Source organism: Gracilinanus agilis, chromosome 3, assembly GCF_016433145.1.
Source record: "Gracilinanus agilis isolate LMUSP501 chromosome 3, AgileGrace, whole genome shotgun sequence".
In the NCBI taxonomy this organism is placed as follows: domain Eukaryota; kingdom Metazoa; phylum Chordata; class Mammalia; order Didelphimorphia; family Didelphidae; genus Gracilinanus; species Gracilinanus agilis.
The window spans coordinates 262,201,283-262,222,876 of NC_058132.1; positions in this window are offsets into that span (position 1 = coordinate 262,201,283).

Below are 21,594 nucleotides of genomic sequence, written 5' to 3' on the forward strand. Positions count from 1 at the left end.
CCTGAAGGACTTCATATGTGTTTAGTATTTATTCATGTACATGTTGTCCTGATCACATAGTCTCTCTTGGTAGAATGTAAAGTCCTTGAGGGTTGATTTAAAATTTTTTTTAATTTACATCTTTCATCAGCATCTAGCACTCATTTGGGAAGAGAGTAGCCAATGTTTGTAATAAATGCTTATTATATTAAATTGTATTCAGTTCCATTTGATTTTCATTTGTTGTCTAATGGGAGTTCATATAAAGAAATGCATCTATCATCATCATAAGGATCAATAAAGCTAGCATTTATATGGCCCTTTATACAGTTTATAAAGCACTTTATGCTTATGATCTCATTTGATACTATCAACAACCCTGTGAGGTAGATGCTATTATTAGCTCTATTTTACAGATGAAGAAACTTAAGGCATAGAAAAAGTAAGTGAATTAGTCAGGATCACACAGCTTGAGAGAAGTTGCGAGAGGATTTGAATACTGATCTCCTTGATTCCCAGTACAGCGCTTTACATACTGCATCACTTAGCTACATTCCTCTTTGATTGCATCTGAATTAATTCATAATAAAATTTTTCTATCAAGTATTAATATAAAGTTAAGAAAATCCATTTTCCTAGACACTACATAAGAATATAAGCCTAGGATAAGGGATTAGCTATGTCAGAGAGGTCAAGATCACAGCCTGTGGAATACATATAGCTCACAAAACTCCTGTGTATAGCCTGAATCAAATTAAAATGTATTTGGGAAATACTTAAAAAGTAAATAAAAATACAAGAAATACATGAAAAAGCACTTAGCATGGTCCCTAGAGCATGTAGGATCTTAATAAATGTTTATTGATTGTTGTCATATAATAATACGTGGTTTTTAAATTAATATGCTGCCCCTGGAATCCTTATAGACTGGTCCACCCTCCCCCATATATTTTTGAGTTTTATTACTGTAGGCTTGGTAAATGATCTGCCATACTACAGTTTTTCTAAAAATTCCCATAGTTACGGATATTCAAGGAGGAAGTATAAAACTAACAAATAACACATGAATTGTTTTATTGATTTATTTATGTATCTTTTCCCATATTCAGTGCATCTGGAAGAAAGGGCTGAAGAACTATTTACCTTGCTTGTATTGTGCCAGGCTTTACATAGAAATACTACTTCACACTCTGTTCTTTGAAATTAGATGACATATTGGTTTTCTTTCTGGAAAGTAAATAATGATGCCCTTACCTGCCAATATGTTTTTTCCCTTCTTAAATTCAACTTACTTTAAAGTGAATCAAAGTGGATTATAAAAGCAATGGAATAAAAAGTACCTTGAGAAGAAACATCAGGAATTTCTAGTTCCCGAGGTACATTAATGTGTTGTGCATGTGAACAGGTATATGCATGTGTGTATGCATAGGAGTGTATGTGTGTATATGAGCAGATGTGTATATGACAATAGGGGTGTGTGAACAGATTATGTGTGTATGCAAAAGTGTGTTTGTGAACAGGTGTGTGTATGTACATAAGTCTGTGTGTGTGTGAACAGATGTAGGTGTATGTATGCACACTTGGATGTGCATGCACAGATGTTTGTGTATATGTGTGGGTGCATAGGTATTTATGTCCTTTGCCTTCTGATGCTTCTGAATACCATAAGATTTTCAAATTAGGAGTGGGCTACCAGGAAATTAAATAATTTTCCTTTGTATTCTCAGTATCTGATTTATAGTGACTTGAAACTTTGTGTATAATGGATGTCTTAAAAAATCAACCAATTAGGGGTTCCGGGTTAAGATGGCGGCAGAGTAAAAAGCAGCTCTTAACCTCTCCTGACCAAAACACACAAAACTCATCAAGGGGACATAAAAACAAGTCCAGACGAACGGAGGAACCCCACAACAGGGTGCAGCATGGAAGGTACGTGGAATCGGGACATTTCCATGCTATAAAGGGGTGAAACAGCTCTCACTAAATCGCATCCTGAGCAACCACCCCACCCCCACCCCTACCACACACACCACCTATAGCGCTGAAGCCAGTTAAAAAGAAATAGAGCAAGTTTGGGGCACCCATCCAGTCATTGGCAGCTCCAGGGCCTGTTCCTGAGAGCAGCAAGATTTGGGACCCCAAAAAGCCAAAGAATGCACGCGAACTCTGAGCGCCGGAGTGGCAGAGGAGTGCGGGTAGGCAGACACAGCCACGAGCTAAAGCTCTGAAACCCTGAGTGGGGAACCAGCGTAGATGGGTATACGACTGTGGAAGCAGCTCCCTGAGACTTGTAAAGGAACCTCCCGCAGAGGATCAAGCAAGGGGGTCCACCAGGGGGCTTGACCTTGGAAAAAACCAGAACTCAGACCTCAGGAGCCAAAAGACCGCGGACAGACCCCAAGCATGAGGATAAAGCTGAGAAGCTGCTGGGCTAATGATAGCTACCCAGACTCAGGAAGTTCAGAAGAGAAAGATAAACAACAAGAAAAAGAAGTTTTAACACTCGACAACTTTTACACAGAGAAAATCCAGACAACAGAGCAAACAGAGGAGGAGAACAAACAAGCATTTGGACCCTCCTCAAATGAGGAAAACGGGTCACAAGCTATGGAAGAGTTCAAAACTGAGATTCTGAGGAAGATGGAAGAGATCTGGCAAGAAAATAACAGTTTAAAAGGTAGAATCTTGCAACTGGAAAGTGAGGCTCAGAAATCAAATGAACTGATAAGCAAATTGAACGAGATTGAAAAAGAAAACCAAAAGATCATAGCTGAAAACGAAAAGTTTAGAGCCGAAAACCAGTCCCAAAGGCTAGAATTGAGCAATTAGAAGCTTATGATCTCTCAAGACAACAAGAACAAATAAAACAAAGTCAAAAGACTGAAAAAATAGAAGGAAATATGAAATATCTCAATGAGAGAGTGACAGACCAAGAAAACTGGTCTAGAAGAGACAATTTGAGAATAATTGGTCTTCCAGAAAAACCAGAAATTAATAGAAACCTGGATTCCATACTAAAAGAAATTATTCAGCAAAATTGCCCTGAAGTCCTACAACAAGAGGGCAATATAGACATTGAAAGGATTCATAGAACACCCACTACATTCGATCCAGATAAGAAAACGGCCAGAAATATAATTGCCAAATTCAAGAGCTTTCAAGCAAAAGAAAAAATCTTACAAGAAGCCAGAAAGAGACAATTCAAATATCAAGGAACACTAATCAGGATCACACAGGATCTGGCAGCCTCCATGCTAAAAGACCGTAAGGCTTGGAATACAATATTCAGAAAGGCAAGAGAGCTGGGCCTGCAACCATGGATCAACTACCCATCAAAATTGACTATATATTTCCAGGGGAAAGTATAGGCATTCAACAAAATTGAAGAATTCCAGGTATTTGCACAGAAAAGACTAGAGCTAAATGGAAAGTTTGATATCCAACCACAAAAATCGAGAGAAACATGAAAAGGTAAATAAGAAACAGAGGGGAAAGAAAGAAAACTTATAATTTTTAAATTTGCCTTTTTAAGGGCCTCAGTAAGATCTAATTATCTGTATTCCTATGTAGAGAAATGTTATGTATAATTCTCTGTAGTGAACTCTATTCACAATTATAGTATTCACTATTATAGTAATCAGAAGAATAATTCACAGGGTGAGGGTGGAACACTAAATAATCTAAGATGACATGGGGGATGGGAAAGAGGGGGTGAATAGCAGGGGACACCAAGAGAAACTTGAGTGAATAAGAAAAATAGGATATTCTATTACACACAAAGAGGGCATGGGAAGGAGAGGGGAAAAATACTATTATAAGAAGGAGAGGAAGAGAGCATTAAGAGGTAATAATCAAACCTTACTCTCAGTGTAATCAACCCGGAGAGGGAAGAGTAGCTATACTATCCATTGGGACATAAAACTCTTATCTAACCCTTCTGAGAAAGTCAGAAGGGATAAATCAAGGGAAACAGGGGAGTGGGGAGGACAAAAAAAGGGAGGGGAGAATAAGGGGGAGGGAATTCATAAGGCCGTTAAAACCAAAAAGGGGGAGAAATAAGGGAGGGGGTAGAAAAGGAAGTTAGTCAAGGGAGGGATAAGGGATAGGGCCTTAATAGCAAACCACTGGTTTTAAAGAAATAGTTTAAGGAGAAGAGGTAGGAATAGGGGAGGAAATGAAAATGTCAACAAATGCACAACTGATGATTATAACTCTGAACGTGAATGGGATGAACTCACCCATAAAACGGAAGCAAAGAGCAGAGTGGATTAGAAACCAAAATCCTAACATATGTTGTCTACAAGAAACACATATGAGACGGGTGGACATACACAAGTTTAAGGTTCAGGGCTTGAGCAAAATCTTTTGGGCATCAAATGAGAAAAAGAAGGCAGGAGTGGCTTTTATGATTTCTGACAAAGCCAAAGTAAAAATAGATATGATTAAAAAAAGACAGGGAAGGTCATTATATCCTGTTTAAAGTCAGTATAAACAATGAGGAAATAACACTGCTCAATATATATGCAACAAGTGGCATAGCATCCAAATTCATAAAGGAGAAACTGGCAGTGCTCAAGAAGGAAATAGATAGTAAAACCATACTAGTGGGAGATCTAAATATTCCTCTTTCAGATCTAGATAAATCAAACCGAAAAATAAATAAGAAAGAGGTAAGAAAGGTGAATGAAGTCCTAGAAAAATTAGATTTAATTGATATGTGGAGAAAAACAAATAGGGACAAAAAGGAATACACCTTCTTCTCAGCTGCACATGGCACATTCACAAAGACTGACCATGTCGTAGGGCGTAGAACCATTGCAAACAAATGCAAAAGAGCAGAAATAATAAATGTAACCTTCTCAGATCATAATGCAATAAAAATTATAATTAGTAAGGGCACCTGAACAGGAAAATCAAAAACTAATTGGAAATTAAATAATATGATTCTCCAAAACCAATTTGTCAAAGAAGGAATCATAGAAACAATCAACAATTTCATTGAAGACAATGACAATGATGAGACATCCTTCCAAACTCTGTGGGATGTGGCCAAGGCAGTACTCAGGGGGAAATTTATATCCTTGAGTGCATATATTAACAAATTAAGGAGGGCAGAGATTAATGAATTGGGCATGCATCTCAAAAAATTAGAAAGAGAGCAAATTAAAAATCACTAGATGGAAACTAAATTAGAAATACTAAAAATCAAGGGAGAAATTAATAAAATTGAAAGTAAAAGAACTATTGAATTAATAAATAAGACTAGAAGCTGGTACTTTGAAAAAACAGATAAAATAGACAAAGTACTTAACAATCTAATAAAAAAAAGGAAAGAAGAAAACCACATTGACAGTATCAAAGATGAAAAGGGAGACCTCACCTCTAATGAAGAGGAAATTAAGGCAATCATTAAAAACTATTTTGCCCAATTGTATGGCAATAAATATAACAATTTAGGAGATATGGATGAATATTTGCAAAAATATAAACTGCCTAGATTAACAGCAGAAGAAATAGAATACCTAAATAATCCCATATCAGAAAAAGAAATTGAACAAGCCATCAAAGAACTCCCTAAGAAAAAATCGCCAGGGCCTGATGGATTCACAAGTAAATTCTATCAGACATTCAAAGAGCAACTAATCCCAATACTATAAAAATTATTTGATATGATAAACAAAGAAGGAGTCCTACCAAATTCCTTTTATGACACAAATATGGTACTGATTCCAAAGCCAGGGAGATCAAAAACAGAGAAAGAAAACTACAGACCAATCTCCCTAATGAACATAGATGCAAAAATCTTAAATAGAATACTAGCAAAGAGACTCCAGCAAGTAATTAAGAAGATCATCCACCATGATCAGGTGGGATTTATACCAGGAATGCAAGGGTGGTTCAACATTAGGAAAACCATCCACATAATTGTCCATATCAACTGTCTAACAAACAAAAATCACATGATCATCTCAATAGATGCTGAAAAAGCCTTTGACAAAATACAGCATCCATTCCTATTGAAAACACTGAAAAGTATAAGAATAGAAGGACCTTTCCTAAAAATAATAAACAATATATATCTAAAACCATCAACAAATATCATATGCAATGGGGATAAATTAGAAGCCTTCCCAATAAGATCAGGAGTAAAACAAGGATGCCCATTATCACCTCTATTATTCAACATAGTACTAGAAACACTAGCAGTTGCAATTAGAGAAGAAAAAGAAATTGAAGGTATCAAAATAGGCAATGAGAAGACTAAGCTACCACTCTTTGCAGATGATATGATGATCTACTTAAAAAATCCTAGAGAGAATCAACTAAGAAGCTTGTAGAAATAATCTACAACTTTAGCAAAGTTGCAGGATACAAAATAAATGCACATAAATCATCAGCATTTCTATACATTTCCAACACACTAGAGCAGCAAGAAGTAGAAAGAGAAACACCATTTAAAATCACCCTAGACAATATAAAATACTTAGGAATCTATCTACCAAAACAAACACAGCAATTATATGAAAACAACTACAAAACACTTTCCAAACAAATAAAACTGGATTTAAACAATTGGAAAGCCATTGATTGCTCATGGGTAGGACAAGCTAACATAATAAAAATGACAATTCTACCCAAATTAATTTACCTATTTAGCGCCATACCTATCAAGCTACCAAAAAACTTCTTTACTGAATTAGAAAAAACTATATTATTATTTTGATAAACATATTATTCTGTAAAAATAATTTGTATTCACAGTAGTTCATGACCAAATTTTAAAAGGAAATTGGATCTTATTTTTTTGGGTGAGAAACCTTTCACTGATTCTAAACTTTATATTTTTTATTTTTAAACATTCTTTTCTTTTTTTCCCTTGTATATACAATAGTTTTGAGTTTTCTTTTTTCTCCCATTTTTGTACTTGAACACATTATCAATATCAATCTTTTTTAAAGTTTGCAGTAATATGTTTAAAATACATTTATTCTAATATTAATGCATACCCAAAAGGCTTTAACCTATAGAATAATGCCACTGATAGTTTAAATAATTATGGGACTTTGCTTGTTGATTCTGTATGATTCCAGAAGAGTATTTAAAAAGAGCCTCTGCATGGTGTTAAAGAAGCACAAAGCCAACCTGCATAGTGCAAATCGAGTACAAGGTCAAAGAGACTAACCAATCCCAGTGAGATTGATGTAATTTTGAGCCAAGACAAGAGGACTTGAACTTCTTTGGGGTTTGAGGTTGAGGCACTTAACATATGTTAAAATGCAGGACTTCCTCTAAACCACATTCTATCCAAGCACCTCATCCTGGCTACCATTCTGGCTCCTATAATCTAGTCCCTTTCTTTCTCTCTTTTATAAGTGTGGCAAACTTTCTGTTGTACTGGCTACTGATTGGGTAAGTGCATAATTACTTAAATCACTTTGATTGGGCCCTGATTCAAAGACCTGTTATAGTTTTATTTTTCCTTTACTTAGATTATTTTAGACATAAGACTTTGACATTTTTATTTCATCCACAAGTTACTTTTTCATCTTTTATGTGGATTTTTTGTGTTTTTTTTTATTTCTTTTGCAATTGATTCATATTCCTTATACCTCAGCCATGTATTCCTGAGTGATCCCTGTTTGTTATTATTTTCCTCAGGGGGACCTTTGTTATTATTGTGAACTTTGATTTAAATTTAGGAAATTTAGGATAAGAAATTTTCTACCTCCCAGAATCCAGACAACAAACCTGTTTGGAGAAGGCACCATGAAGATGTCTGCAGAGACCACACACTGCACCAAGAAGATCCATAGTGAACTTTAGGATGTGAAATTGAACTATGGAGTGTTGAAAGCATTTGTTTTGAATGTATACTCTTCTGCCAAAGGGGACTGTCCCCAAAATTGTTTTTTGTCAATGTAGCAATCATTGATTTTGTTTTCTTTTACTTTTATCTATAAATTATTGCAATTTTTAAGTTGATTATGTTTTATGATCCTTTGGGGGAGACTGGCCCCCCAATAGGATCACAGGGGGGAATGTATAGTAGGAAAATCTTCAACCCCTAAAGATTACATTGCTCAGAGTTCCTTTCTGTATTATGTAAAATGCTTTTCCTTTTGTTTACATTTGCATAGTCATGTTTGTATAAGTTGTGAGGCTCCACCTCATTCTTTCTCTTTTGTTCCTGGGAGTGGGCTTGTTAGTAACCTTTTAGTTAGGTCTCTGTTAATTTATTAATAAAAATATTTATAAATATAATATTTATTATTTTGCATATTAATTTTAATCTCCACAAAAGGCACTCAATATGGTGTTTAATGAATAATGTAACAAAGCATGGAATTTACTCTGTCTTAATAAGTAATGACTAGTTAGCCATGAGAGTACTTTCTGAATTAACTGTATATGTACAGTAATACCATCAACTTGTTAATAGCAAAGATTAGAATTGACACTAAGTTAAAAAAAATAATAATTATGAGGACATGTATATAATTAAAATAACACCAACCTGGCCTGTTTAAACCAACTATTGATGCCTCAAATGGGATATAGCTAAAGTATGAGGTAGACTCACCTTTCAGTTTCTTATGGATTTTTTTAATGTAAAAACACTTGTTTTGAGGAAGAAAAGAGAACTAAAAAATACAACAACCAGCGAAGACTCGATTTCATTCCCAAGTGAGGAGAAAAATAGTCATAGGAAACTGTGATCTAGATTATAGATTATTTTCAAGTTATAAGACTAAGTACCAAAACCTCAAAAATCAGTCCAAAAAAGCAATGAAGTAATTATTTTCTTTAAAGTATAGTGAGTTACCTCCAGAAACATTTAAAGATAGAACTGAAGAGAGAACAAGAGAAGATAAATGAAAGTGATGTGCTGGAATTTAGAAAGGGATCATTGCTCAGTGTATAACAATAATAATAGAGAGCCTTTGCCAAAACTGTAACAATAAAGAGAGCCAAGTAACCAAGGTTATGATAGAGGGGAGATAGAGAGTCTATGAGGTGAGACTCTCTTCTAGCTCTCCCCTCCTACCAAATATATACTCCTTAGAGACTTTCAGGAGGTGTCACCCCAAAACTGGATGAGCTGGATTGTTGTGCCACCCCACAGCAGTTGGGGACAAGGCTTCCCTATAAGATGAGGTATGGGGGGACCCCAATCCAATTCTGAATGACGGTGGAGTTCACACAAGCCTCTCCCTAGGTCAGTCAACTTCACAGGGGGTGGTCTGGCTTCAAGATGGAGGCAGCCAGACCAAGCCATGATTCACCTCCCCCTCGTCTCTCAGGCACTCTGGAATGCTATCTGACTAATGAATGTCTTTTATTAATATCAAAATTCAGGGATTGGGGAAAGGGGTGAAGGGCAGAGGGATTTGAGGTACCCTCTTCTCTATTTCTATGGGGTATGTCACTCAGGTGGGAACCTTTGGGGTTCCCATTCCTAAGCATCTCCCTCCCCTTCTCCTTCTGTTTCTGTTTCTATTATTTTCTATAATTGCAAGTTAGACCAGAAAGGGTCTCTCAGCAAGGTTGGGTAATGGGAGAAGGAGCCCAAGAGATTGCTCCCAAAATGGATTCCCAAAACTTATCCCACTCATTTGTTGAAGTCTTGCTGGGTGAGAAGTGATGGGATGCCTTTGACCAGGGAATGAGGGTTTCAATGTCCAAAGAAAGATCCTCAGGAAGCCCTCAGGACTGGATCCAAGCTGAGATCTTCTCCTCCTCCCTCTCTCCAGTCCTCTCCGGAAGTCCTCCTGTTCCTTCCTCCTCCGGAGCATTCCCTAGAATCCTCTCTGGTCCTAACTGTCAGTAACTGTCACCAATGGCCTTCTTCTGGCTCTTTTTGCCCCATCCCCCATCCTTACATCAGTTGAAAGTGCAGTGAACTTTAAATGTTGATTTTAAGTCACAGGCCCTGAGTCTAAATCCCAGATCTTTTTACTAATTTTGTGTCTGTAGGCAAATCACTTAAATTTTTTGATTCTCAGTTTCCTCTCATGTAAAGGATTTCATTGGACTAATTAACCCCTTAATCCCTTCCAATTTCAAGACCTATTATTATCTTTTGTCTATTACAAGCATTTCCTCATCAGTTACAATAGAGCCACCATATTTTGTCTCTAATACCATCTAACTCTAATATATGGCGTAGAGGTGTAGAAAGCTTATTAAAGGAAAGAAATATTGGAAGAGCAATTAGGTTGAACATAAAATTAATAATAATAATAATAACTAATACTTATGTGTCATTTACAATGTGGCAGGCACTGATCTAAGTGCTTTACAATTATTATCATGTTTGATTTTCACAACCTGGTAGTATGTGCTATTGTTATAGCACAGATGAGGAAACAGAAGTGAAAAGGGAAAAGTGACTTGTCCAAGATTACATAGCTAGTAAGGGTCTAAGTATAGATTTGAAGTTGGATTTTCCTGATATCAGGACTACACTCTATCCAAAATTCCACCCAGCTGTGCATGGGGTAGAAGGCACAACTTTAAAGAAACTGTGGCATTTTATTAAAATATCTCCTAAGATATTTCTTCTTCCTTTCTGGGTGGTGCATATTATTATAATTAAAAGACACTTTCAAGAAGAAACAATCAATACCAAACTGTATGATTATGTTCTCACTCCTACAAATTTTTATGAGAATAATCCATCTATGCATCAAAGATATACTCCATGAAAATATGAGGAGATAACAGGGTGGATTTCATGAATAATAATTTGTAATAGGTCACATCTCTACATTCATGTAATTAAATGGTCCAGAGAATACAAGATCCTGCTGGATTTATTTTTGTTGACTATTAGGAAAAAAAAAAGAGTCGACTCCATAGAACAAAATGGAGGAATAAAAGTTCTCTTCAACAAAACATCTTCTATTTAAATATCAAAAGCAGTATAACATTCTTCGCCAGATATGATGGAGATAACTTTTTTCTAATGAAGTTCTAATTATTAATATCAAAAAGGTACATAAATCAGAGAGACTTGTGCTTTAAAGAAGAAAGATGACTTCCACAGATGCCAAAGTGAAGGTGAGTCCCCTGTAGATAATGGTGTCACACTGATAGTTTAGTTTGTGGTTGATACTGTGCTGATTGAAGGCAGCCCCATAACAGTGCTGTTTATATCAGTATGAATTAAACCAACCCAAGAAAACAATTTGTAATTATGCAAAAAAGAATAATTAAACCATCCTTTGATCCACCAATTTTCTTCAAAAGAAAAAGAATATATATATGTATATGTATATATGTGTATATATATTTGTTTGTTTGTTTTCTTTTGCTGCTACAAAACTGGTTTTGTAGCAGCAAAAGAAAAAAATGTAATGGTGAAAATACAAATCAGTTTCCCCATTGATTACAAGATGTCTAATCAATTGGTGGCATACGGAGATAATGTTATATTATCATACTATAAGAATGAATAAATAGGAGGAATTCACAGGAAAAAATAGGAAGACTCCCATGAACATATACAAATTAAGAAAGCCAAAGCAAAATATATGTGCATAATATGTATAAAACTGAAAAATAGCACTGAATATAAGCATCTATGAAAGCTTTGAACTGGACCTTCATCTCTTCTCTCTATAGATTTCATACCTTGTTGGGCATATTATATAATCCTATGAGTTCAATTATTTCCTCTTTATAAAAGTACCCAAATTTCTATACTGGCCCTATTTTCTGTCCTAAATTCCAGCCCCACATTTCCAATGGCCTACTAGATAGGCAGCTCTACAGGGATATCCTATAAGCATATTAAATTCATATATTCAAAGTAGAGTTTATTTTATTTTCTCCAAAACATTTTAGTTATGCAAATTACCTTAATTATGTTTTGTATTATTATTATTCCAGTTACCTTGTAGTCATTCTTTATTATTATTTTTTACTTATCCCTTCACCAATATCCAATCAGTTGCCAAATCTTGCTGATTCAACCATAAAACATTTCAAAATCTATCCCTTTATCTCTTTTCCCCAAATCACCACCCTAGTTCAGGCCTTTATCACTTCTCTCTTGGATTGCTAAAATAGCCTCCAAATTGGTCTTTTTCCTTTCAGTTATCTTCAATTCATCCTCCACACAAGTGTAAATAATTGTCTTAAAACATTTATGTGACCAAAGCACTCCCATAAGCTAAAATCTTCAGTGGCTCCCAAATGACACCAGGGGAAAAACATACTCAGCAATTTAATGCTCTTCACAGTTTGGTGCTTACCTACAATTACAGCCTTTTTTCATATTATTCCACTTAGTATATTCTCCATTCTACTCAAAATGATCTTCTAGCAGTTCCTCACAGAAAATATTTCATCTCCCAGTTATGACTGCCATATCTGGAATGTACACTTTCTTCATCTCTGCCTCTTAAAAATTTAGCTACCTTTGAAGCACAGCTCTCATATCACTTGCAAATGTTTTCTTTCCAGTTCCTCCAATTAATTGTTAATTCTTATTTTTTCTCTACCTCTCTGAGTCTCTTTGTCTCTGTTTCTTTCTCTTTCTCAAGATAAAGTCAGTCTTCTTTTTTTGTCTCAATTCATAGAACATATAGTAGGCACTTGATAATAGTTTATTTGTTGAATGAATGAATAAGAGTTTGAACTCAAATTAATTGCAATGATAAATTTTGGCCCTTTACAATAAATAATAAAACATACTCCCCTCTTCTTGTTAGAGAAGTGAGGGCTTATCAGGACAAAGTGTCATAGTCACTTTGTTGATTATACTTAACTTTAATTTTATTACAAATAAGAGTCTGGTGGTAGGGATAATAGATTGTGAAATAATTGTGCATTAAAAAAGGCATCAACAAAATTCTTTTTACTTTTTTAAGTCCTGGAAGTGATGCAAAAGAACATATGTTTTGTTTATACTGTTTATTTTTTGCTTATCCCTGGTGTCCCATAATAGAGATGGACCAAATAGAGATTTAGAGTTGAATGGAATTTCCAGCATACCACAGTGCCAACTTTGTTTTTTCTTGTATTAACCAGATGGCAGGAATTAAAATTGGGCAATGCATGCTGGGATGTTTCTGTGCAATGTAAAAGTCAGCTGCAATCTGCTCCAATTTAGGAAAGTTGGGTGAACCCTTAGGCTTTGTGGCAAGTTATTTCAAAGTCAAGAACTTTTCCAAAGATTAAGCTTTCTCTAGATGTTAATATGAAAGTGACTAGCCTGAGTGAGGGTTTTATTTGGGAATTCATCATGCTGTTTACTGAAGGGTTTTGTGAAAAGTTTTCCTTCATATTATTAGATTTTGCTGGTTGCAAAATAGCTTTGTCATTATAAGTTTTTTTAGATTGCTTTTTTACGTCATTGTCTGCAGTCTTAAATTTTCACAAAGCAACAAATATGTTTTGTTGTTTAAAAGCACATGAGAGACATAGACCTGCTAGAGCTTGCTCTTCCTTTAGTGTCACCTATGAACCATTCTTCACATTCAACAGTAAGACAAGATCACCACCAGTAGCATCAGCAGAAGTCTGGAATAAAGCCAGTCTAGCAACATTGCATCAGTCAAAAGTAGGAGTTAATGCATCACCTGTGTATGCACGCATTTTAAAAAAATAAATGTCAGTTCAGTTTTATGATTTCTTGGTCTATGTGACAGTTTTCAAGTGGCTTCAGTGTCTGTCCCTTCTCCAACTAAAATAAATATTTTTTGTTTTGTACAGCTTATTTGGCAGAGTCACAAATTAAGTCAATGTTTTCAATAAATCATCCCTTTGGTTACAGAAACAAAGCAACTACTTTACCTGTAGGAAGGTGCTTAATTTTGTTTAGCTAACTATTCTCACATCACTGGCTCAAAAAACAGATGGGTTGGATATATAGAAACAGATATGAATAATATATGGAAATATAGTTGGTAGCATAAAATTCATTTAATTACTATAAGAATGCTTATAACATATAACATAAGATAACCATATTGAAGATTTTGAAAGCAGGTTGATAGTGTCAAGAACATCAGATGTATAGTAAGATGACTTGAGTTCAACTTCTAGCTCTGCCCATAACTGTTTACATTAATTTGGACTAATCATCTGACCTCTCTCAAACAAAATTTTCTCATTTTTAAAGTGAAAAGATAGTATTAAATGAAGTCTATGGTCTATTCAAGTACTGAATATTATTCTTGTAATATTCTTATATCTTGTCAAAGATATTATATAATATCTTTGACAAGAATTTGTATTTATTTCATGACCACCCACATAGAAAAGACCAAGTAGATGAAAAATGTCCATTGCATACACTGTGACATACAACTGGATAGACAACATAGAGACTTTGTCTTTCAGCATGTGTATATGGGTTAGGAAGTGCAAATTGACAGTAAGTTGGGCCCATAATTGAAAAGGAGGGAAGAGTAGATTGGATTGCCTTTAGAAAATTGTAAATCTGCTTTAGTAAGCTCTTCTCACAGAAATAAAAACTTATCTTTTTAATGCCAGCATTGTACCAATGTATAATGCCTACAAAATATGGAATACAACAGTCGCCAAATAAAGGAAAATTAATATCACATAGAAGATAATGAAGATGCTCATTCTTGATGTGATCATGCTACAAAATTTTACCAATAAGGATCTTTAATGAAGAAAAATAGTAAATATCAGGGAAACATATGATAGAAAGAGAAAGTAAGCTAGTTATATGGCATGTGCAAAGGATAACAGGTGGATAGTTCAAGGGCTCTACTTATATCTTTACAGTATCATCAGAAAATGAAAAATAGATATCCACTATATCAAATGAACTTCCTATGTTAAACCTATGGAAGAACACGTAAAACTGTCATACAGAGTAGTAAGCATCAATGAATTATTACCTAAACTGTGTGAGGCAATATCTAAGTTGAAGAGATTACAGATTACTTACTAATGAGTCAACAACATGCATCAACAATAATCTCCTTCCAATGCTTATTGCTGAAAAGTCCTTCATATTATGGGTCCAACCCTGTAATCAGTCTCTGTGAATTCAGTCAAACTTGTCCTCAAACAACAGATGCTCATAGGTTATTACCATTATAACAATTTCACCTTGGTATTGTCTCTCATTCTGATGTACTTGCTATTTTAAAATGCTCAGTGTCACCTCCACAATGAGTATAATGTGACATCAGAGTCAGACATATATCAAGAACTTTGCAAATTGTAAAATACTTTAGAATATAAGTGATTATAACTCTCCCTCTGAAAGACAAAAGAATAAAATGTTGAATTAAGTAGTCAAAAGTTAAATAAGTAAATAATGAGTTGGGAGAAGCTAAGAATGCCTGTTTTAAGCCACTGGAAAAGGAGGGGAAATTGTTGTGATCACATGAAGTTCCCTTAGGTATAAACAAGAATATCACGTCTCCATTAGAGATTGGTATCCAAAGGATCTATTATGGTTTATGATATCTGTGGATCTGTGCTAGTTAGTGGGTATATTTCATGAATAAGTAAACAATTAATTCCTAAGTATCTGTATCTTGTTACTCCACTATTTTTGGAAGAAAGATAAAGCAGATTATAATGGAAACAATGCGACATATTACAAGGTCTATGCCTTCCTAAAAATGCTAAGTTAATATGAACAGAGGAATGCATATAGGCAGCCTCTGATTTATAAAACCTACCTTGTTTATGACCCATATATTCAATTAGCCTCTTCTGATTCCCACTTCTATAACAGCCCAGGACCCATTATAAAAAATATTAAAGATCTATGGCTTAGAAGTGGAAGCAAGGAAGCAGCTGTGGAAAACAAGGCTAGCTTTCAGGAGACAAGACCAAAAGAAAACTCATAGGCAGGGCTACTTATCGTGTAGTGTCAATCTTTGCTCAGCAATCCCTTGCTCACACTGCCTAATTTAGTTTTATTTCATTTTGCCATGTTATCTGAAATTCTACTAATGAGACATTCACTTGAGTTAATATTCATTTTCTTTTATTAATAGAAATACTTAGGATCATATAGAGCTGCAAGATCTCAGAAGCCATTAGATCCAATCCTTCCATTTTACTGATTAGGAAACTGAAGCCCAAGAAAGCTGTGACTTGCCCACAGTCACACAGGAGAAAACATAATATTTGACACAAGATTTTAGCCCACATCCTTTTTTTAAATTTAAGTATTTTTCCAGGGTTACATGATTCATGTTCTTTGCCTCTCTTTTTCCCTCCCCCTTACCAGAGCCAGCAAACTGGGTTATACAAGTATTATCACTCAATACCTATTTCCATATTATTCATTTTTGTAATAATCTTTTAAAAACCAAAATCCCACATCCAACACCCATATTATCAAGTGAAAAAAATCAATTTTTTGTGAGTTTCTATTCCCACAATTCTTTCTCTCAATGTGGATAGCATTCCTTCTCATAAGTCCCTCAGGATTGTCCCAGATCACAGCAGTGTTATCAGTAGCAAAGTCTATATCATATATAATCATCCCACAATGTTTCAGTTTCTGTGTACAATGTTCTCCTGATTCTGCTCATTTCACTCCATATCAGTTCATGGAGGTCTTTCTAGCTCATATGGAAATTAAGCAGTTTCTCATTTCTTATTGCACAATAGTATTCCATCACCATCATATACCTCAATTTTTTCAGTCATTCCCCACTCGAGGGAAATTCCCCCCTCATTTTCCAATTGTTTGCCACCACAAAGAGTAGCCTACATCCTTTGACTTCAAAAACATTGCTTTTTCCAATATCTACTTCTACAATGTATTTAATGAAGACACAACATGGAATAGTAGATATACAGAGTTGGTTTAAAATACACAGGTTCAAATACTACCTTAGATGCTTTCTAGATATGTGACCACTGGCCAATCACTTTACCACTCTTTCCTTAGTTTCTTCATTGCTAACATAGATAAAAGCACTTACTCTTAGGGTTGTAGTGTTACTAAATGGGAAAGTATCTTGGAAGGAAACAGTCATATTATAATTATACTATTTTTATAATATCATAATATGTTATTAACATAACATTATGTTATTAACATAACATATTATGTTATTAATATTAGTCTTATATTAATGCGAACCATTATTTTTAGCCACTGTAATGTCATTACAGACGTCAGTTGATTTAGTTTGGGGATCCTCTTTGACAGTTTATTGTGCACACCAAATTGAGGCACTTATGAGAATTCATACTCAAGCTTATTCAGACCAAAGAATTTTTAAGTAAGAAATAATTCTTTTGAGTAATTAGAGTATATAACTAATGAGGTGTAGTGTATTGAATCCAGCTACACTACTCGTGGATTTACCAACTATTGGGGAGCCATTGGGTGAATGTGAGGAAGTAGTTAAACTGATGAAGCAACCAAGGCAGCATTTGACAGATACACCTCTAGAGAACCCTGGCCTGATTTCATTTTTTGATAGTTCTTCCTACATGCAAGATGGTAGCCATTACATGGGAGCTGCAGTAGTCACAGAGTTTGAGACTCTGTGGTATGCATCACTACCCAAAAACATAAGTGCACAGTGGGCAGAACTCATTGCATTGAAGCAAGCCTACATTATTGCTGAGGGGAAAATAGCTAATGTCTACACAGACTTGAAATATACATTTTCAATCTCATGCAACAGGATCCATTTAGAAAAACCATGGACATATAACAGCTGGGGAAAAACTAATAGCACTTGCAGAAATAATAACAGAATTGCTGGAAGCTATCGAGAAGCCAAAACAGATAGTTGTCTTCCATTGCTGAGAACATACTTTTGGAAGGGATCCAGTGTCTAAAGGAAATTACAGGGCCAATATAACAGTGAGATATGCTGCTAGAAAAGCTCCATTCTATGTTTTGAATCTAGCTATCATAGAGTCAACATATCTCCAACTAGCATATCTGGACTCTGATATTCAAGCATGGAAGGAAAAGTTTGGAGTTAGAGAAGTAAATGGCATATAGGTCTCAGACAATGAAAAACCAATCTTGCCAAAAGAGTTTAACTATCATAAATGTTGTGCCATCCATAGTGTAAGGAAGAAATTTTGAAAAAAAAGGAAATGGAGCCAAAGGAGGAGAAGGCAGCTGCTGGCAGTTGAAACCATCAGGGAATTCTGGGAATTTTTCCCAGGAGGAGGGAGAAAAGTGATCTTCATGCTGGGGGCTGGGAGGAGAGAGGAGGCAGAAAACCCAGCTCTGATCCATCCAAAGGCCTTCCTGAATATCTTCCCCTTGAAAATATTTCCTGATTCCCTGATTCACAGCCATTATAACACGATTCATCTTTCAAGACTACAATCATCAAGTCAACTAAGATTTTGGACTCCACTGGGAGCAATCTCTTAGACTCCCTCACTCATTACCTGTCCTTGTTGAGAGACCTTTTCAAACTAAGATATGATTATAGGAGAAGATATAAATAGAAACAGAAGGGGAAAGGGGGGAGAAGCTTAGGAGTTGGAACTGCCTTGGTTCCTGCCTAAGTGAACAGACCTCATAGGATTAGTGAAGAGGGCACCCCCTAAATCCCTCTGCCCTTCACTCCTTTCCTCAAGCCATGATTTGTGAATAATAAAATCCATTTAGCAGCCAAATAGCATTCTTGAGTGCCTGAGAGACAACAAGGGAGAGGGAAAGCACAGCTTGAACTGGCAGCTGCCATCTTTGAGCCAGACCACCCACTGTGCAGTTAGCCAACCTTGGGACATGGGACTTAAGTGAACCCCATCCTTATTCAAGATCAAATTGGAGTACCACCTATCTCCTCTTGTAGGGAAGCCTTACCCTCAAATCTTGAGGGGCAGTACAACCATATAGGTCACCCAGAGTTAGGAGAAAGACCTCTTGCTTACTGCCCATTCAAAAATTTGAAAGAAGACTGCATTAGCATGCCTAAAGCAGGAAAATAGAAGTTGTGCTTAGTACTGGTAGATAAACTAACAAGATGACCAAAAGCGTTTCCATCTACAAAAAACACTGCAGGTTTTGTAGTGAAAGTGTTGCTAAGAGAGATTATTCCTAGATTTGAGATTCCAGTCTCTATAGACTCAGAGAGAGGATCACACTTTACAAATCAAATATTAAATAAAGTGTATGAAATTCTATAGAAACAGCAAAATTTCATGTGCCTACCATCCACAGAACTCTGGACAAGTTGAGAGGTTAAAAAGGGAAATAAAAACCATGGTGGGAAAGCTTTATACAGAGACTCATCTCCAATGGCCAGAGATTCTCCGAATAGCACTTTTTTACCTAAGAAATAGACCTAGAACTGATTTACATATGTCAACTTATGAAATGCTGTTTTGTCATCCACCTTTGCAAGCAAAAACATGTAAAATTGCTTATGCATCAATACTAGGAGGAGATATGCAGATAGCATTGTACATATATGTTGCAAAAATATATTGCAAGAAAGAATAAAAGAACTTCATGACATGGGAGCATTAGTCCAGTCTGGTCCACTGGATTATTCTTTGTACAATATTAAACGAGGAGATTCGGTGTATATTAAGAACTTTGCAAAAACATTTGCCACACAAGAAAGTTGGGTTGGTTCTTTCAGTATAATTTTAATTTCACCTTCAGCAGTAAAGATATTAAAGAAAAATTATTGGATTCATTGCTCACACATCAAACTAGCTCACAGGGAAAATAGGGAAGATAAAGAAGAAGAAATAGAAATAAGAAGGAATAGGAAAAGAAGACATAGAAAACATGCATAGAAGAGAGCTGAAAGATTTCAACAGTCAAAATGAGTCTGCAGTCAGAAAGATCAATACGGAGAGGAAGATTCCTGTGGAAGAGGAGATTCAAAAAAGAAGCAGACCAGAGGATAACAGCATAGGATATAGATGACAGCATGAAAGGAAACAGAAAGAAGTGGAGATAAATTAGAAGTCTTCCCAATAAGATCAGGAGTGAAACAAGGATGGCCATTATCTCCTCTATTATTTCACATTGTACTAGAAACATTAGCAGTAGCAATTAGAGAAGAAAAAGAAATTGAAGGTATCAAAATAGGCAATATGGAGACTAAGCTACCACTCTTTGCAGATGTTATGATGGTCTGCTTAAAAAATCCTAGAGAATCAACTAAGAAGCTTGTAGAAGTAATCAACAACTTTAGCAAAGTTGCAGTATACAAAATAAATGCACATAAATCATCAGCATTTCGATATATTTCCAACATATCACAACAGCAAGAGGTAGAAAGAGAAAAACCATTTAAAATCACTCTAGACAATATAAAATACTTAGGAATTTATCTACCAAAACAAACACAGCAATTATATGAAAACAACTACAAAACACTTTCAAACAATTAAAACTAGATCTAAACTATTGGAAAAATATTGATTGCTCATGGGTAGGACAAGCTAACATAATAAAAATGACCATTCTACCCAAATTAATTTACCTCTTTAGTGCCATACCTATCAAACTAGCAAAAAACTTTTTTACTGAATTAGGAAAAACTATAACAAATTTCATTTGGAATAACAAAAGATCAAGAATTTCAAGGGAAATAATGAAAAAAAATGTGAAGGAAGGGGGCCTAGCAGTACCAGATATTAAACTATACTATAAAGCAGCAGTCATCAAAACAATATGGTTCTGGCTAAGAGACAGAGAGGAGGATCAATGGAATAGACTTGGGGTAAATGACATCAGCAAGACAGTGTATGATCAACCCAAAGAGCCCAACTTTTGGGACATGAATCCACTATTTGACAAAAACTGCTGGGGAATTTGGAAAACAATATGGGAGAGAAGAGGTTTAGATCAACATCTCACACCCTACACCAAGATAAATTCATAATGGGTGAATGACTTGAATATAAAGAGGGAAACTATAAATAAGTTAAGTGAACATAGAATAGTTTACTTGTCAGATCTCTGGGAAAGGAAAATTTTAAAACCAAGCAAGAGTTGGAGAAAATTACAAAATGTAAAATAAATGATTTTGATTATATCAAACTAAAAAGCCTTTGTACAAACAAAAATAATGTAGCCAAAATCAGAAGGGAAACAACAAATTGGGAAAAAATCTTTTGTCAGAGACCAAGGAACGAAAGCTAAAAACCATAGAGACCATAGAAACAAAACTTATAGAGACCATAGAAACAAAACTTAGTGAAGGGTTTCCCAAGAAACGAAAATAGAAACTTATCCAGCTTTATCCGGGATAGGCGTGGCGAGACCAACGGCCTGAGACCATCTGAAAATTCCTTACCCCAGCCCTAGAAGTATATAAACCTACTCCCTGCACACAATAAACGAGCCTTGTCACAATTAAGACTGATTTGTCTTTATTGCGCCTTGGTCTCCCTTCTCTCCCCCTATGGTTCTTTCAGGTGGCTGACTCATGGGTCTCGTGGTTGTATCCAGCTGGATCCAGATAATCTTTATAACAAAAAACTCTGACAAGGGTCTAATTACTCAAATATACAAGGAGTTAAACCAATTGTATAAAAAATCAAGCCATTCCCCAATTGATAAATGGACAAGAGACATGAATAGACAATTTCAGGTAAAGAAATCAAAAGTATCAATAAGCACATGAGAAAGTGTTCCAAATCTCTAATAATTAGAGAAATGCA